Here is an 11,061-nt window from a genome sequence, read left to right on the forward strand (position 1 = left end):
GATTTTCAATCCTGGCTCTATATCCATCACTCTAAAACGACTGTCATAATTCTTAATAATTTCAATGTCCCCATATAGATGATTCTGCTAAAACCTGGCCTGTACCCGGTTGTCTTTTCCAAAAAAGACCATATTTTTTGTCTGAGCCATGTCACACCCTATCTTGTGGAGTCCATTCTCCAGCTTTTGGTGAGACTCTCAACTAACAGACCACCTTGGAAGGGACGCAGTGTGATTTCCGAGGTTGGATCATAACAGGCAACCTTCCACCCCACTCTTTTCCTTGGGACACTTGTGCAGGCTAGATGACAAGGCCCATGTGGAGAGGACCCTAGGCTACTAAACTCACAGCTGATCCCCAGCACCAGCCTGCAGCCACGTGAGTGAGCCATCTTAGAAGTCCTCCTGCCCCAGCCAGGCTACCCCCTGGAGGAGAGATAAGCCTTCTTCCTGAGGCCCTGCCCAGCTTGCAGACTTGTGAGTGAGATAAATGATCTTTATTGTTTTCAGTCATACAGTCTTTGGGTGGTTCGTTAACACACACCATGATACTAGATAATCCACACGTGGCCTCTTGGTACTCTGAACCCATCATTTCCATCCATCTTGCCCTCTGATCTACCCCAGCCCCCTTCCTTCCTTTTTTACAGTTTTATTGAGCTACAGTTCACATACCATACAATTCACTCGTTTAAAGTATATGACATGGGACTTCTCTGGTGGCGCAGTGGTTAAGAATCCACCTGCCGATGCAGGGGACACGGGTTCGATCCCTGGTCTGGGAAGATCTCACATGCCTCAGAGCAACTGAGCCCTCGAGCCACAACTACTGAGCCTGCGTGCCACAACTACTGAGCCTGCATGCTGCAACTACTGAAGCCCACGTGCTTAGACGCCACTGCAATGAGAAGCCCGTGCACCACAGGGAAGAGCAGCCCCCACTTGCCACAACTAGAGAAAGCCCACGCGCAGCAATGAAGACCCAATGCAGCCCAAAATTTTTAAAAATAAATAAATTTAAAATAAAATAAAATAATTTTAAAAAATAAAGTATATAACCCAATGGTTCTTCCTATATTCATAAAGAGTTTTGCATGCATCACTGCAATCAATTTTAGGCAATTTTTGTTTTCCCCCCAAAGAAACTCTACACCTGTATCTATCTGTCCCCCTTGATTGTGCCACCCACTTTCTCGGTCATACCCTTGTCCTTGTCATTATCAGTAACTACACCCCCTTAAAACTTTTTTTTTTTTTTTTTTTTTTTTGTGGCCACACGGCGCGGCTTGTGGGATCTTAGTTCCCTGACTAAGGACTGAACGTGGGCCACAGCAATGAAAGTGCCAAGTCCTAACCACTGGACCACCAGGGAACTCCCCAAACTATTTTTCTCTTCCTCTTTTTTGTTTGTTTTTGTTTTTTATGGGAGTTTAGTTGATTTCCTCTTCTTTTTTAAAAAAAATTATTTTATTCAAGTATAGTTGATTTACAACGTCAATTTCTGCTGCACGGCACAGTGATTCAGTTATACATAAATATACTTTTTCCTCTTCTTTTCCGTTATGGTTCAGCACAGGATCCTGAATATAGTTCCCTGTGCTACACAGTAGGCAAACTCTATTTTTATCACCCCATTCTCGGTCCATGCGCTCCCTTTTCCCACCAACCAAATTAAAAAAAAAAACTTTCAAGGGAGTTCCCTGGTGGCTTAGTGGTTAGGATTCTTGGCTTTCACTGCCATGGCCTGGGGATCAATCCCTGGTCGGGGAACTGAGATTCTGCAAGCTGTGGGGTGTGCAGCAAAAAAATAAATAAATAAAAATAAAGCCAACTTTCAAGCCCACCAGCATGTACAATGCACGGACCCCATTAGATTCTCATTATCTTTGACTACCCCCGTCTTGTCCTCCCTTCCCTCTTCCCCCTGCTTCCACCGTTCCACGGTCCCCCATAAAGTCACTCTCCTTCGGATGTCTTTCCCTTCTTTGCCTATGATCCCCTCCAGGGCACTGTTGGGGTGAAACCCTATCCCTAGTAAATCCTCTCACTCACTCTGTGCCTTCCCAGGGGGCTCTGAGGGGGGCTGGACCCCAAATCCCAGCCCTCCTGTGACCCTGCTCTGTGTCCTTCATCAACGTACACTCAGCACCCGCCACACACACAAGATGGCGATTCCCCATCTTCATTCTCCTCAAATCCCCAGCTCACCCTGGTCCTCCTCACCAGGAGGAATCGCCTCCTGGAGGAATCTTCATTCTCCTCCTTCAGTCAGCTGATTCCCTCTCTCCTCATTCTTCTGAAAGCATAGAGGCTACCAGACACTTCATCTTCCCACAGCCCATTCTATCAGCTGCCCAGATGCTCTGCTTTTCATCTGTCCCTCCTGATCCAAGACCAACATCTTGCCTTGTGTCCTGGGTCCCATCTCTCTGTCCCACCTGCAGACTCAGCTCCTGTCATCACTCCTAATTCTCTTGTATCATTAATATGTGAGGCAGAATGATGTCCCCCCCCCACCCCCAGAAGATGTCCATGTCCTAATTCCCAGAACCTTTGAATATGTTGGGTTAGCCAAAAAGTGCCTTTGGTTTTTAAAGACACATTTTTGATTTTCACCAAGAACTTCATTGAACAACGTATTCAGCTTTTTGTTCCACGACCTTCTGCCATTTTTCAGGCAACTTCATAATTCCATATTCCCAAAATTTTTAACCTTTTTGAGCAAAGAACTGTTCCAGGTGCCTTTTACAGTCTTCCAGGGAACTGAAATTTTTTCCATTAAGAGAATTTTGTAAAGACCGAAATAAATGGAAATCCGAAGGTGCAATGACTGGTGAATATGAATATGGTGGATGAATCAGAACTTCCCAGCCAAGCTGTAACAGTTTTTGCCTGGTCATCAAAGAAACATTCAGTCTTGCGTTATCCTGATGGACGATTATGCGTTTTCTGTTGACTAATTCTGGACACTTTTCATCTAGTGCTGCTGCTTTCATTTGGTCTAATTGGGAGCAGTACTTGTTGGAATTAATCATTTGGTTTTCCAGAAGGAGGTCATAATAGAGGACTCCCTTCCAATCCCACCATATACACAACATCACCTTCTTTGGATGAAAACCAGCCCCTGGTGTGGTTGGCGGTGGTTCATTTCACTTGCTCCATGATCTCTTCCGTTCCCCATGATTGTACAGTATTCACTTTTCATTGCCCGTCACAATTTGTTTTAAAAACGGAACGTTTTCATTACGTTTAAGTAGAGAATCACATGCAGAAATACAGTCAAGAAAGTTTTTTTCGCTTAACTTATGTGGAACCCAAACATCAAAGGGATGAACATAACCAAGCTGGTGCAAATGATTTTCAATGCTTGATTTGGATATTTTGAGTGTCAGCTATCTCCCGCGTGGTATAATGTTTTGTTTTGTTTTATTTTTTAAATTTTATTTATTTATTTGTTTGTTTGTTTTGGCTCCATTGGGTCTTCGTTGCTGAGCACGGGCTTTCTCTAGTTGTGGCGAGTGGGAGCTACTCTTCGTTGCGGTGCGTGGGCTTTTCACTGCGGTGGCTTCTCTTGTTGCAGAGCAGGGGCTCTAGGCAAACGGGCTTCAGTAGTTGTGGCGCACGGGCTTAGGTGCTCCGCAGCATGTGGGATCTTCCTGAACCAGGGCTCAAACCCGTGTCCCCTGCATTGGCAGGTGGATTCTTAACCACTGTGCCACCAGGGAAGCCCTGCGTGGTATAATGTTGATTGTTCTCAATTAATTTCTCGATTTGATTGCTATCAACTTCATCTGGTCTAACAGACCGTGGAGCATCGTCCAGCGAGAAATCTCCTGGACAAAACTTAACAAACCACTTTTGACATGTTCAGTCAGTCACAGCACCTTCTCCATACACTGCACAAATCTTTTTTTTGCGTTTCAGTTGCGTTTTTACCTTTCTTGAAATAATAAAGCATAAAATGTCGAAAATGTTGCTTTTTTTCTTCCATCTTCGATATTAAAATGGCTATACAAAAATTCACCAGTTTTGATACGTCTTTTTTTAAATGCACGCTGATATGACAGCTGTCACATACAATCTAACAAAATTGTTTCAAATGAAGTTAAAGACAACTAAGTGCTACTAGAGCCATCTTACGGAAAAAAACGAATGAACCTTTTGGCCAACCCAATATTATATGGCAAAAGGAACTTTGTGGGTGTGATTAAATTAAGGCTCTTGAGTTGGGGAGATTATCCCAGATGACCTCGGTGGCACCAAGGTAATCACAAGGGTCTTTACAAGAAGGAGGTAGGAAGGTCAGATTCCTAGATGATGTGAGGCTAGACGTACAGGTAAGAAATTAAAATAAAATAGAAAATACTTAAAAATGGGGACTTCCCTGGTGGCCAGGTGATTAAGACTCCACGCTTCCACTACAGGGGGCACGAGTCTGATCCCTGGTCAGGGAACTAAGATCCTGCATGCTGTGCATGGTGTCACGGGGAAAAGAAGATAAAAGACAAAAAATAATAATAATTAAAAATGAAAAAACAAAAAAAGAAAAAATGAAAAATGAAAAATGAAAAAAAAAAAAGTAGAGGTCAGAGAGGAGAGAGATGCTACTTTGCTGACCGTGAAGATGGAGGGAAGGGCCATGAGCCAGGGAATATAGGTGGCCTGTAGAAGCTGGAGAAAGCAAACAAGGAAATGACATCTGTCCTAGAGCCTCCAGAAGGAACACAGCCCTGTGGACCCATATTAGAATTCCAACCTCCAGAACTGTAGGGTAATAAATGTGTATTGTTTTAAGCCACTAAGTCTGTCCTAATTTTTTACAACAGCCAACAGGAAACTAACACAGACGTGTTATGTCCATTTCAATGTCAGTTTCTCCTATTCCTCGGTATCATGTTGTCATTCTTGTGTTATAATACGATCTTTTTTGTTTGCTTTACTTTTAATTTTGAAATATTTTCAGACTTACAAAAGTGTGGCAAAGATAGCACAGAGAATTCGTGATATCTTTCACCCAGTTTCCCCTAATGTTAGCGTCTTACATTGCCAAGGTTCATTTGTTAAAACGGAGAAATTGACACTGGTACAATGCTGTTGACTAAATAACGTTCCAATTGCCTCCATTTCCCCACTAATTTCCTTTCTCTCTTATAGGATCCAACCCAGGGTACCACGTTGCATTTAGCTGTCATGTCCCCTTAGTCTCCTGCAATTCTGCAAACATTTCTTACTTTTTCCTTGTCTTTAATGACCTCAACACTTTTGAAGAATACTGGTCAGTTACTTTGCAGACTGTCCCTCAATTTGCATTTATCTGGTGTCTTGTCTTGATAAGATTGAGATTATAGTTTTTTGCGGGGAGGGAGGATGCCACACAGTTGAAGTTCCCTTCTCATCACATCATATTGGGGGCACATGATGTTGCTATATCTTGTCACCGGTGACACTAATTTTGATCACTTGGTTAGGCTAGTGTCTGCTGGGTTTCTTCATTATAAAGTTATTATTTTTTTCCCTTTGTCATTAATGAATTAATTTGGGGAAGCCAGTTTTTTTGTTTGGTCGAGTTTATTGAGATTTAATTCTCATACAATAAAAGTGACCCTTTATAGTGTACACTTCTGTGAATTTTGGCAAACGGATAGTTACGTAACTGCCACTATAGTAAAGATATAGAACCTTCCATCCCTCCCCCCAAGTTCCCTCCTTCCCTTTGCAGTCAGCTGCCTCCCCCACTTCCAGCTCTTGGAAACAACTGCTCTGTTTTCTCTCCCTCTGCTCTTGTAGTTTTGCCTTTTCCAAAATGTCAAATATAGTTGACCCTTGAGCAATGCTCCAGGTCGGATAGGGGTGTTGACAGTCCATGCAATTGAAAAATCTGAGTACTGTGGTTCTTCCATATCCACGGTTCCGCATCCAGGAATTCAACCAACCGGATCGTTTAGTGCTGCAGTATTGACTACTGAAAAAAATCCACGTATAAGTGGACCTGCGCAGTTCAAACCCGTGTTGTTCAAGGGTCAAGTGTAAATGAAATCATAGGGTATGTAGCCTTTTCAATATGGCTTCTTGCACTTAGCATAATGCATGGAAGATTCATTCCTGTTGTGTGTATCAGTAGCTCTATCCTTTACGGTTTTTTAAAAATTAATTAATTAATTAATTTTTTGGCTGCGTTGGGTCTTCGTTGCTGCGCGCGGGCTTTCTCTAGTTGTGGAGAGCGGGGTCTACTCTTCGTTGTGGTGCGCAGGCTTCTCATTGCGGTGGCTTCTCTTGTTGCAGAGCACGGGCTCTAGGTGTGCAGGCTCAGTAGTTGTGGCTCGCTGGCTCTAGGTGTGCAGGCTCAGTAGTTGTGGCGCACGGGCTTGGTTGCTCCGCAGCATGTGGAATCTTCCCGGACCAGGGCTTGAACCTGTGTCCCCTGCACTGGCAGGCGGATTCTTAACCACTGTGCCACCAGGGAAGTCCCTACGTTTTATTTTTTATTGAAGTAGAGTCGACTCTTTTTCCTACTTAACATTCAGTACTATTCCAAGGCATGTGTGCCCATGTGTTTATCCATTCCCTATATGAAGGACGTTTGAGTTTCATTTAGTTTTTGGCAATTATGGAGAAAGCTGCTATAAAAATCATGTACATGTTTTTTTGTGAACGTAAGTTTTCAGGTCTCCTGAATAAGTAGCTAAGAGTGAGCTTGCTGGGTTATACGATAAGTATATGCTTAATTTTTTTTTTTTTTTTGCCATCAGCAGACAATTCTGCTATAAGACCTTCTATCTTAACATCTTTTCTATCCTAAAGAAAAAAAAAAGGAATTCCCTGGAGGTCCAGTGGTTAGGACTCCGCGCTTCCAATGCAGGGGGCATGGGTTCGATCCCTGGTCAGGGAACCAAGATCCCACAAGCTGTGTGGCATGGCCAAAAAAACCCCAAAACCCAAAACCCAACTTTCCTTGACTCCACTTCCCTCTCCTGCTATTATCACCTCTCTTTGCTCCCTTTGTAGCAAAACTTCTCTAAAGATTTTTCCCTACCTGAGGTCTCTTCTTCATCTCCCATTGTTTAGTCAAGGTCATCTATGGTAGCCAAACCTCAGTCCTTATGTTTCTGCATTTCTCAGCAGCATTAGACACTCTGAACACTGCCTCTTCTTCCTCCTTTTTTTTTCCTGTGTTCTTTTTTTAAAAATTTTTATTGGAGTATAGTTGATTTACAATGTGTTAGTTTCAGGTATACAGCTTAGTGATTCAGTTATACATACACATATATTCATTCTTTTTCAGATTCTTTCCCCATATAGTCTATTACAGAATATTGAGTAGAGTTCCCTGTGCTATACAGTAGGTCCTTGTTGGTTATCTATTTTATATATAGTAGTGTGTGTATGTTAATCCCAAGCTCCTAATTTATCCCTCCCCTCCATGTTTCCCCTTTGGTAACCATAAATTTGTTTTCGAAATCTGTGAGTCTGTTTCTGTTTTGTAAGTAAGTTCATTTGTATAATTTTTAAAAAATTCGATTCCACATATGAGTGGTATCATATATTTGTCTTTCTCTGTCTGACTTGCTTCACTTAGTATTGATAATCTCTAGGTCCATCCTCCTCCTTCTTTCTTTTTTTTATTGAATGAAAGATTCTTTAAATTCTATAGTGCTTTACAATTTTCAAAAGTTTCACACAAGTGATTTCATATAGTCCCATAATAACCCCTTTTTCCCCCCTACCCCTAGCATGCTCCTGCCCCCTTCCCTCTCCCCACTGGTAGCCACTAGTTTGTTCTCTATATCTGTGAATCTGCTTCTTTTTTATTATATTCGCTAGTTTGTTGTATTTTTCAGACTCCACATATAAGTGATATCATACAATATTTGTCTTTCTCTGACTTATTTCACTTAGCATAATGTCCTCCAAGTCCATCCAGGTTGCAGCAAACGGCAAAATTTTATTCCTTTTTATGGCTGAGTAGTATTCTGTTGCATATATACACCACGTCTTCTTTATCCATTCATCTGTTGATGGACACATAGATTGCTTCCATATCTTGACACTGCCTCCTTCTTTCTTTTACTTTTTTTTTTTATTTAATGATTTTTTTTGGCTGCGTTGGGTCTTCGTTGCAGTGCGTGGGCTTCTTATTGCTGTGGCTTCTCTTGTTGCGGAGCACTGGCTCTAGGCGTGTGTGCTTCAGTAGTTGCAGCACGCGGGCTCAGTAGTTGTGGCTCACGGGCCCTAGCGCACAGGCTCAGTATCTGTGGCTCACGGGCTTAGTTGCTCCGCAGCATGTGGGATCTTCCAGGACCAAGGATTGAACCCGTGTCCCCTGCATTGGCAGGCGGATTCTTAACCACTGCACCACCAGGGAAGCCCAACACTGCCTCCTTCTTGAAGCACTTTCCTTCTTGGCTTCCTGGACACCCAACTCTCCTGGCTTTTCTCCTACATTTGTGATCACTCCTACTCAGTCTCCTTTGCTGGGTCTTCTTGCTTTATCTGAATTCTGATGGAGGGCCTTGGGACTTGGTCCTCAGATGTCTTCCCTTCTCCATCTTCTCTCCTCTCCTAACTGAGTTCATTCAGTCACATGGCTTCAAATACTATGTCTATTCCAATGACTCCCAAATCTAGGTTTCCAGGCCCAAACTCTTCCATGATTGCCATATCTTCCAACTTTCAACTCCACAGCTCCACTTGAGTGTCAAACAGACATCTTTGACGTGTCCAAACCCAGAAGCCCTCCTCAACAATCCCACTCTTCCCCACGTCTTCCCTCTGTAAATCAGTGGCACCACCAATTACCCAGTTGCTTAGTCTACAAATCTAGGAGTGAGGATTATTATTATTTTTTATTTAGGTGTAGTTGACTTACAATCTTGTGTTAGTTTCAGTGTACAGCAAAGTGATTCAGTTATACATGTATACATATATAGAGAGATTCTTTTTCAGATTCTTTTTCCTTACAGGTTATTACAAAATATTGAGTATACTTCCCTATGCTATACAGTAGGTCCTTGCTGGTTATCTATTTTATATATAGTAGTGTGTATATGTTAATCCCAACTCCTAATTTAACCCTCCCCCCTTTCCCCTTCGGTAACTGTACATTTGTTTTCTATACCAGTGGGTCTATTCCTGTTTTGTAAATAGGTTCATTTGTATCATTTTTTTTAGATTCCACATATAAGTGATATCATATGATATTTGTCTTTCTCTGTCTGGCTTACTTCGCTTAGTATGAAAATCTAACCCCTTATTATTATTAAGGGAAGATTAGCTTCATTAAAATTTTTTCTTTAAACTTGTAATTTTAAAATCATTTCAGACTTACAGAAAAGGTGCAAAGAATAGTACAGAGTTCCCATATATCCTTCACCCAGTTTTCACCAATGTCAACTTACATAACCATAGTACAATTATTTGTCAGGAAATTAACAAGGGTATAATACCATTAACCAATGGTACAGACCTCATTTGAATCTCAACAATTTTCCACTAATGTTCTTTTTCCGGTTTAGAATCTAATCCAGGATCCCACATTGCATTTAGCTGTCTCCTTAATTTCCTCTAGGAATTATTTTTAACGTCCCTCTTTCCCATACACTCTAATTCCACTTTTATAGTAACTGAGTGAGATCTACCTTCACAATAGATCCTGAATCTTACCACTCCTTTCCACCTCACTGTTACTGTAACGGGGCAGGACCCTATGGGGTCTTCCCAGAACAGACCCCCTCTCCATGTCCTCCGCCTGCCTCCTGTCTGTAAAAAACTTTAGCCAAAGAATAAATTTCATCAGAAAAATGAAAAACATTGCAGAAGCAAAGAAAAGCAGTCAAACAGGACAAAATAATAATTGCTTAGTCATTAAACAAAGTTAAGGACCTTTAGTTCCTCCTCAAGGGCTCTTGATAATATTCTGAGTCATCTCCTTTGAGATGTTTTGCAGATACCAAAACCCCCACCAGGTGGAAGAAGTTAACTACATGATAACCAGACTGTAGCCATGACATAAGCTGCTTCATCTTCCACAGTTCCGAGAACTGGCCTCAAAGAAATGGGAACAAACTGACTCTGGAACTGAAGATTAACTGTACTTAAAACAATCAAGATGATGCTGATCAGACCACTGCATGACCAATTTCAAGATAATTGTCAAAGCTGACTGTGGTGTTCTGCATGTAACCCCCTCCCTCTGCCTATACATCCCTGAAACTCCCCTTTAAAAGCTCTTGTGGGGCTTCCCTGGTGGCACAGTGGTTAAGAATCTGCCTTCCAATGCAGGGGACACGTGTTCGAGCTCTGGTCCAGGAAGATCCCACATGCCGCAGAGCAACTAAGTCCATGCGCCACAACTACTGAGCCCGCGCGCCTAGAGCCCATGCTCCGCAACAAGAGAAGCCACCACAATGAGAAGCCTGCACACCGCAACGAAGAGTAGCCCCCACTCTCCACAATTAAAGAAAGCCCGTACACAGCAATGAAGACCCAACGCAGCCAAAAATAAATAAATTAATTTTTAAAAAAAAAGCTCTTGTGGGACTACCCTTGTGGTCCAGTGGTTAAGGCTCTGCTCTTCCACTGCAGGGGGCATGGGTTCGATCCCTGGTCAGGAAACTAAGATCCTGCATGCCATGCGGTGCAGCTAAAATAAATAAAATAAAATAAAATAATAAAATAAAATAAAATAGAATAAAATAAAATCTCTTGTGCCCTGATAGGCAGTGGTGAGTTGGTTCTTTGGGACATGAGTCCACCTTCTCCTCAGGTTGTTGGCCTCCTGAATAAAGCAACCTTTCCTTTCCTACCAACACTTGTCACTGGAGTATTGACTTTCCAGCAGCAAGTAGCTGAACCTGAGTTTGGTAACACTACCATCTTAGTCCAAGCCATCATCTCTTCCCTGGGAATTGTAGCCTCCTAAACATCTGCCTGTTCCTCTTCAGCCTCTTCCCTTCAATTTTTCTGTCCACAGCCATTGACGTGATCTTTTAAGAATGCAAATTATGTTCTCTCCATCTCCTGATCAAAACCCTTTAGTGACTTCCTATTTCTTTTCAAAAAAAA

The sequence above is a fragment of the Balaenoptera acutorostrata genome, chromosome 19 (genome assembly GCF_949987535.1).
Source record: "Balaenoptera acutorostrata chromosome 19, mBalAcu1.1, whole genome shotgun sequence".
Taxonomy (NCBI): domain Eukaryota; kingdom Metazoa; phylum Chordata; class Mammalia; order Artiodactyla; family Balaenopteridae; genus Balaenoptera; species Balaenoptera acutorostrata.